Source organism: Apodemus sylvaticus, unplaced genomic scaffold, assembly GCF_947179515.1.
Source record: "Apodemus sylvaticus unplaced genomic scaffold, mApoSyl1.1 scaffold_211, whole genome shotgun sequence".
Lineage (NCBI taxonomy): Eukaryota > Metazoa > Chordata > Mammalia > Rodentia > Muridae > Apodemus > Apodemus sylvaticus.
The window spans coordinates 184,575-192,418 of NW_026263319.1; the positions used below are offsets into that span (position 1 = coordinate 184,575).

Here is a 7,844-nt window from a genome sequence, read left to right on the forward strand (position 1 = left end):
AATACAGTGTTGCAGAGTAAAGACAAATACGTACATATTAGAAATACTTAAACTTTACCAGAAGAAATAACGCATAGTACAAAATTATCTTGTATTTCCTAAGAAACATGATGTAACTCGAAAAGATTTGGTGTTGCGTGTATGTCTCAGAGTGCAGCCTCAAAAGAGAACACACAGGAGAGTTTTCTCTCGAATGAATATGTAAGAATACCACGTCAGTGCTCGCTTCGGCAGCACATATACTAAAATTGGAACGATACAGAGAAGATTAGCATGGCCCCTGCGCAAGGATGACACGCAAATTCGTGAAGCGTTCCATATTTTTATCAACAACAGAATACAAGAGATAGAAGAAAGAATCTCAGATGCTGAAGATTCCATAGAAACGATGGACTCAACAGTTAAAGAAAATGCAAAATGCAAAAAGCTTGTAACCCAAAATATCCAGGAAATCCAGGACACAATGAGAAGACCAAACCTAAGGATTATAGGCATAGATGAGAGTGAAGATTTACAACTTAAAGGGCCAGCAAATATCTTCAATAAAATTATGGAAGAAAACTTCCCTAACCTAAAGAGAGAGATGCCCATGAATATACAAGAAGCCTACAGAACTCCAAACAGACTGGACCAGAACAGAAATACTTCCCGTCACATAATAATCAAAACACCAAATGTTCTAAATAAAGAAAGAATACTAAAGGCAGTAAGAGAAAAAGGCCAAGTAACATATAAAGGAAGACCTATCAGAATCACAGCAGACTTTTCACCTGAGACTATGAAGGCTAGAAGGTCCTGGGCAGATCTCATGCAGACTCTAAGAGAACCCAAATGCCAACCAAAACTACTATATCCAGCAAAACTCTCAATCACCATAGATGGAGAAACTAAGATATTTCATGACAAAACCAAGTTTACCCAATATCTATCCACAAACCCGGCCCTAAAAAGGATAATAGGAGGACAACACCAATACAAGGAGGGAAACTTCACCCTGGAAAAAGCAAGATAGTAACCTTTCATCAAACCCAAAAGAAGTTAAGCATTCAAATTTAAAAAATAACGTCAAAAATGATAGGAAGTAACAATAACCATTCCTTAATATCTCTTAACATCAATGGACTTAATGCCCCAATAAAAAGACACAGACTAACTGAATGGATACGTAAACAGGACCCTACATTTTGCTGCTTACAGGAAACACACCTCAGGGTCAAAGACAAACACTACCTTAGAGTAAAAGGCTGGAAGACAATTTTACAAGCAAATGGTCTCAGGAAACAAGCTGGAGTAGCCATTTTAATATCAGATAAAATTGACTTTCAACCCAAAGTCATCAAAAGAGACCCTGAGGGACACTTCTTGCTGGTCAAAGGAAAAATACAAAAAGAAGAACTGTCAATCCTGAACATCTATGCCCCAAATGCAAGGGCACCCTCTTTCGTAAAAGAAACTTTATTAAAACTAAAAGCACACATTGCACCTAACACAATAATTGTGGGTGACTTCAACACTGCACTTTCCTCAATGGACCGATCAGGAAAACAGAAACTAAACAGGGACACAATGAAACTAATTGAAGCTTTGGACCAATTAGATTTAACAGATATATATAGAACATTCTATCCTAAAACAAAAGAATATACCTTTTTCTCAGCACCTCATGGTACCTTCTCCAAAATCGACCATATAATTGGTCACAAGACAGACCTCAACAAATATAAGAAGATCGAACTAATCCCATGCCTCCTATCTGATCACTATGGAGTAAAAGTGGTCTTCAATAGCAACAGAAACAACAGAAAGCCCACATACACGTGGAAACTGAACAATACTCTACTCAATGATACCTTGGTCAAGGAAGAAATAAAGAAAGAAATTAAAGACCTTTTAGAACACAATGAAAATGAAAACACAACATACCCAAATCTATGGGACACAATGAAAGCAGTGCTAAGAGGAAAACTCATAGCCCTGAGTGCCTCCAAAAAGAAAATGGAAAGAGCATACATTACCAGCTTAATGACACACCTGAAAGCCCTGGAACAAAAAGAAGCTATTTCGCCCAGGAGGAGTAGAAGGCAGGAAATCATCAAACTCAGGGCCGAAATCAATCAAGTAGAAACAAAGAGAACCATACAAAAAATCAACAATACCAGGAGCTGGTTCTTTGAGAAAATCAACAAGATAGATAAACCCTTAGCCAGAATGACCAAAGGGCACAGAGAAAGTATCCAAATTAACAAACTTAGAAATGAAAAGGGAGATATAACAACGGAAACTGAGGAAATCCAAAAAATCATCAGATCCTACTACAAGAGCCTATACTCAACACAACTGGAGAATCTGGAGGAAATGGACAATTTCCTTGACAGATACCAAATACCAAAATTAAATCAGGACCAACTAGACCATCTAAACAGTCCCATAATGCCTAAAGAAATAGAAGGAGTCATAGAAAGTCTTCCAACCAAAAAAAGCACAGGACCAGATGGCTTCAGTGCAGAATTCTACCAGACCTTCAAAGAAGAGTTAACACCAATACTCCTCAAACTATTCCACAAAATAGAAACAGAAGGAACACTACCCAATTCCTTCTACGAAGCCACAATTACGCTGATACCAAAGCCACACAAAGATCCAACAAAGAAAGAGAACGTCAGACCAATTTCCCTTATGAACATCGATGCAAAAATACTCAATAAAATTCTTGCCAACCGAATCAAAGAACACATCAAAACGATCATCCACCATGATCAAGTAGGCTTTATCCCGGGAATGCAGGGTTGGTTCAATATACGGAAATCCATCAATACAATCCACTACATAAACAAACTCAAAGAACAAAACCACATGGTCATTTCATTGGATGCTGAAAAAGCGTTTGACAAAATTCAGCATCCCTTCATGCTTAAAGTCTTGGAGAGAACAGGAATTCAAGGCCCATACCTAAACATAGTAAAAGCAATATACAGCAAACCGGTAGCCAGCATCAAACTAAATGGAGAGAAACTTGAAGCAATCCCACTGAAATCAGGGACCAGACAAGGCTGCCCCCTTTCTCCTTATCTTTTCAATATTGTACTTGAGGTACTAGCTCGGGCAATTCGACAACATAAGGAGGTCAAAGGGATACAAATTGGAAAAGAAGAAGTCAAACTATCATTATTTGCAGACGACATGATCGTCTACCTAAGTGACCCAAAGAACTCCACTAGAGAGCTCCTACAGCTGATAAACAACTTCAGCAAAGTGGCAGGTTATAAAGTCAACTCAAGCAAATCAGTGGCCTTCCTATACTCAAAGGATAAGCGGGCTGAGAAAGAAATTAGGGAAATGACCCCCTTCACAATAGCCACAAACAGTATAAAGTATCTTGGGGTGACTCTTACCAAACATGTGAAAGATCTGTATGACAAGAACTTCAAGACTCTGAAGAAGGAAATGGAAGAAGACCTCAAAAAATGGGAAAACCTCCCATGCTCATGGATCGGTAGAATCAATATAGTTAAAATGGCCATTTTGCCTAACGCACTATACAGATTCAATGCAATACCCATCAAAATCCCAACTCAATTCTTCACAGAGTTAGAAAGAGCAATTATCAAATTCATCTGGAACAACAAAAAACCCAGGATAGCTAAAACTATTCTCAGCAACAAAAGGAAATCTGGGGGAATCAGTACCCCTGACCTCAAGCAATACTACAGAGCAATAGTGCTAAAAACTGCATGGTATTGGTACAGTGACAGGCAGGAGGATCAATGGAACAGGATTGAAGATCCAGAAATGAACCCACACACCTATGGCCACTTGATCCTCGACAAAGAGGCTGAAAACATCCAATGGAAAAAAGATAGCCTTTTCAACAAATGGTGCTGGTTCAACTGGAGGTCAGCATGCAGAAGAATGCGAATTGATCCATCCTTGTCTCCTTGTACTAAGCTCAAATCCAAATGGATCAAGGACCTCCACATAAAGCCAGACACTCTGAAGCTAATAGAAAAAAAACTGGGGAAGACCCTTGAGGACATCGGTACAGGGAGAAAGTTTCTGAACAGAACACCAATAGCGTATGCTCTAAGAGCAAGAATTGACAAATGGGACCTCATAAAATTACAAAGTTTCTGTAAGGCAAAGGACACCATCAAGAGGACAGATCGGCAACCAACAAATTGGGAAAAGATCTTCACCAATCCTACATCAGACAGAGGGCTAATATCCAATATATATAAAGAACTCAAGAAGTTAGACTCCAGAAAACCAAACAACCCTATTAAAAAATGGGGTACAGAGTTAAACAAAGAATTCTCACCTAAAGAACTTCGGATGGCGGAGAAGCATCTTAAAAAATGCTCAACTTCATTAGTCATTAGGGAAATGCAAATCAAAACAACCCTAAGATTTCATCTTACACCAGTCAGAATGGCTAAGATTAAAAATTCAGGAGACAGCAGGTGTTGGAGAGGGTGTGGAGAAAGAGGAACACTCCTCCACTGTTGGTGGGGTTGCAAATTGGTACAACCACTCTGGAAATCAGTCTGGCGGTTCCTCCGAAAACTGGGAACCTTACTTCCAGAAGATCCTGCTATACCACTCCTGGGCATATACCCAGAAGACTCCCCACCATGTAATAAGGATACATGTTCTACCATGTTCATAGCAGCCCTATTTGTAATTGCCAGATGCTGGAAAGAACCCAGGTATCCCTCAACAGAGGAGTGGATGCAAAAATTGTGGTATATCTACACAATGGAGTACTATTCAGCCATTAGAAACAATGAATTCATGAAATTCTTAGGCAAATGGATGGAGCTAGAGAATATCATACTAAGTGAGGTAACCCAGACTCAAAAGGTGAATCATGGTATGCACTCACTAATAAGTGGATATTAACCTAGAAAACTGGAATAACCAAAACATAATCCACACATCAAATGAGGTACAAGAAGAAAGGAGGAGTGGCCCCTGGTTCTGGAAAGACTCAGTGAAACAGTATTCAGCAAAACCAGAACGGGGAAGTGGGAAGGGGTGGGTGGGAGGACAGGGGAAGAGAAGGGGGCTTGCGGGACTTTCGGGGAGTGGGGGGGCTAGAAGAGGGGAAATCATTTGAAATGTAAATAAATTATATCGAATAATAAAAAAAAAGAAAAAAAAAAGAAACTAAAAAAAAAAAAGAATACCACGTTATAAGGAAATACAGTGTTGCAGAGTAAAGACAAATACGTTCGTATTAAAAATACTTAAACTTTATAAGAAGAAATAACGCATCGTACAAAATTGTCTTGCATTTCCTAAACAACACGTTGTAACTCGAAAAGATTTGGTGTAGCGTGTATGTCTAAGCATGCAGCCTCAAAAGAGAACGCACAGGAGAGTTTTCTCTCGAAAGAATATGTAAGAATACCACGTTATAAGGAAATACAGTGTTGCAGAGTAAAGACAAATACGTACGTATTATAAATACTTAAACTTTATGAAAAGAAATAACGCATCGTAAAAAATTATCTTGTATTTCCTAAACAACACGATGTAACTCGAAAAGATTTGGTGTTACATGTATGTCTAAACGTGTAGCATCAAAAGAGAACCCACTGGAGAATTTTCTCTCAAAAATATATGTCAGAATACTTCGTTTTAAGGAAAACCCGCATCCAGCTAAATTATCTTGTTTTTTACTAAACAACACGTTGTAACTCGAAAAGCTTTGGTGTGGCGAGTTTTCTCTCAAATGAATATGGAAGAATACCACGTTATAAGGAAATACAGTGTTGCAGAGTAAAGACAAATACGTACATATTGGAAATACTTAACTTTACGAGAAGAAATAATGCATCGTGCAAAATTATCTTGTTTTTCTTAAACAACACGTTGTAACACGAAAAGCTTTGGTGTTGCGTGTATGTCTAAGCGTGTAGCCTCAAAAGAGAAAGCACAGGAGAGTTTTCTCTCAAAAGAATATGTAACAATACCACGTTATAAGGAAATACAGTGTTGCCGAGTAAAGACAAATACCTACGTACTGGAAACACTTAAACTTTACGAGAAGTAATAATGCATCGTACAAAAATATTATCTTGTATTTCCTAAACAACACGTTGTAACTCGAAAAACTTGGTGATGCGTGTATGACTAAGCGTGTAGCCTCAAAAGAGAATGCACAGGAGAGTTTTCTCTCGAAAAGATATGTCAGAATACCAAGTTTTATGGAAATCCCGCATCGTGCGAAATAATCTTGTTTTTCCTAACCAACATGTTTTAACTCGAAAAGCTTTGGTGTTGCGTTATGTCTAAGTGTGTAGCCTCAAAAGAGAACGCACAGGAGAGTTTTCTCACAAATGGATATGTAAGAATACCACGTTATAAGGAAATACAGTGCTGCAGAGTAAAGACAAATATGTACTTATTAAAAATACATAAACTTTATGATAAGAAACAACACATCATACAAAATTATCTTGTATTTCCTAAACAACACGTTGTAACTCGAAAAGATTTGGTGTTGCATGTATGTCTAAGCGTGCAGCCTCAAAAGAGAACGCGCAGGAGAGTTTTCTCTCGAAAGAATATGTCAGAATACCTCGTTAAAAGGAAATACAGTGTTGCAGAGTAAAGACAAATACATTCATATTGGAAATACTTAACGAGAAGAAATAACGCATCGTGCAAAATTATCTTGTTTTTCCTAAACAAAACTTTGTAACTCGAAAAGATTTTGTGTTGCGTGTATATCTAAGCTTGTAGCCTCAAAAGAGAACGCACAAGAGAGTTTTCACTCGAAAAATATGTCAGAATACCATGTTTTAAGGAAATCCCGCATCGTGCGAAATTATATTGTTTTTCCGAAACAACACGTTTTAACTCGAAGAGCTTTGGTGTTGCGTACATGTCTAAGAGTGTAGCCTCAAAAGAGAAAGCACAGGAGAGTTTTCTCTCGAAAGAATATGGAAGAATGCCACGTCATAAGGAAATACAGTGTTGCAGAGTAAAGACAAATACGTACGTATTAGAAATACTTAAACTTTACGATAAGAAATAATGCATCGTACAAAATTATCTTGTATTTCCTAAACAACACGTAGTAACTCGAAAAGATTTGGTGTTGCGTGTATGTCTAAACGTGTAGCCTCAAAAGAGAACCCACAGGAGAATTTTCTCTCGGAAAAAATATGTCAGAATACCACGTATTAAGGAAATCCCGAATCGTGCGAAATTATCTTGCTTTTCCTAAACAACACATTGTAACACGAAGAGCTTTGGTGTTGCGTGTATGTCTAAGCGTGTAGCCTCAAAAGAGAATGCACAGGAGAGTTTTCTCTCGAAAGAATATGTAAGATTACCACGTTATGAGAAAATAGAGTGTTGCAGAGTAAAGACAAATACGTACGTATTAGCAATACATAAACTTTACGAGAGGTAATAACGCATCGTACAAAATTATCTTGTTTTTCCTAAGCAGCACGTTGTAACTCGAAACGATTTGGTGTTGGGTGTATGTCTAAACGTGTAGCCTCAAAAGAGAACCCACAGGAGATTTTTCTATCGAAAACATATGTCAGAATACCACGTTTTAAGGAAATCCCGCATCGTGAGAAGTTATCTTGTTTTCCTAAACAACACGTTGTAACTCGAAAAGCTTTGCTGATGCGTGTATGACTAAGCGTGTAGCCTCAAAAGAAAATGCACAGGAGAGTTTTCTCTCGAAAGAATATGTAAGAATACCACGTTATAAGGAAATACAGTGTTGCAGAGTAAAGACAATTACGTACGTATTAGAAATACTTAAACTTTACGAGAAGAAATAACGCATCGTGCAAAATTATCTTGTATTTCCTAAACAACAC

General features: G+C 37.9%; 1 non-coding gene across 1 annotated transcript; it reads left to right on the plus strand.

Moving 5' to 3' along the window:
- Positions 1-218: 218 nt before the first annotated feature.
- Positions 219-325, plus strand: LOC127676158 (U6 spliceosomal RNA). The gene has a single exon (XR_007975690.1). It is a non-coding gene; the product is annotated as a U6 spliceosomal RNA (small nuclear RNA).
- The last annotated feature ends 7,519 nt before the right edge of the window (positions 326-7,844 follow it).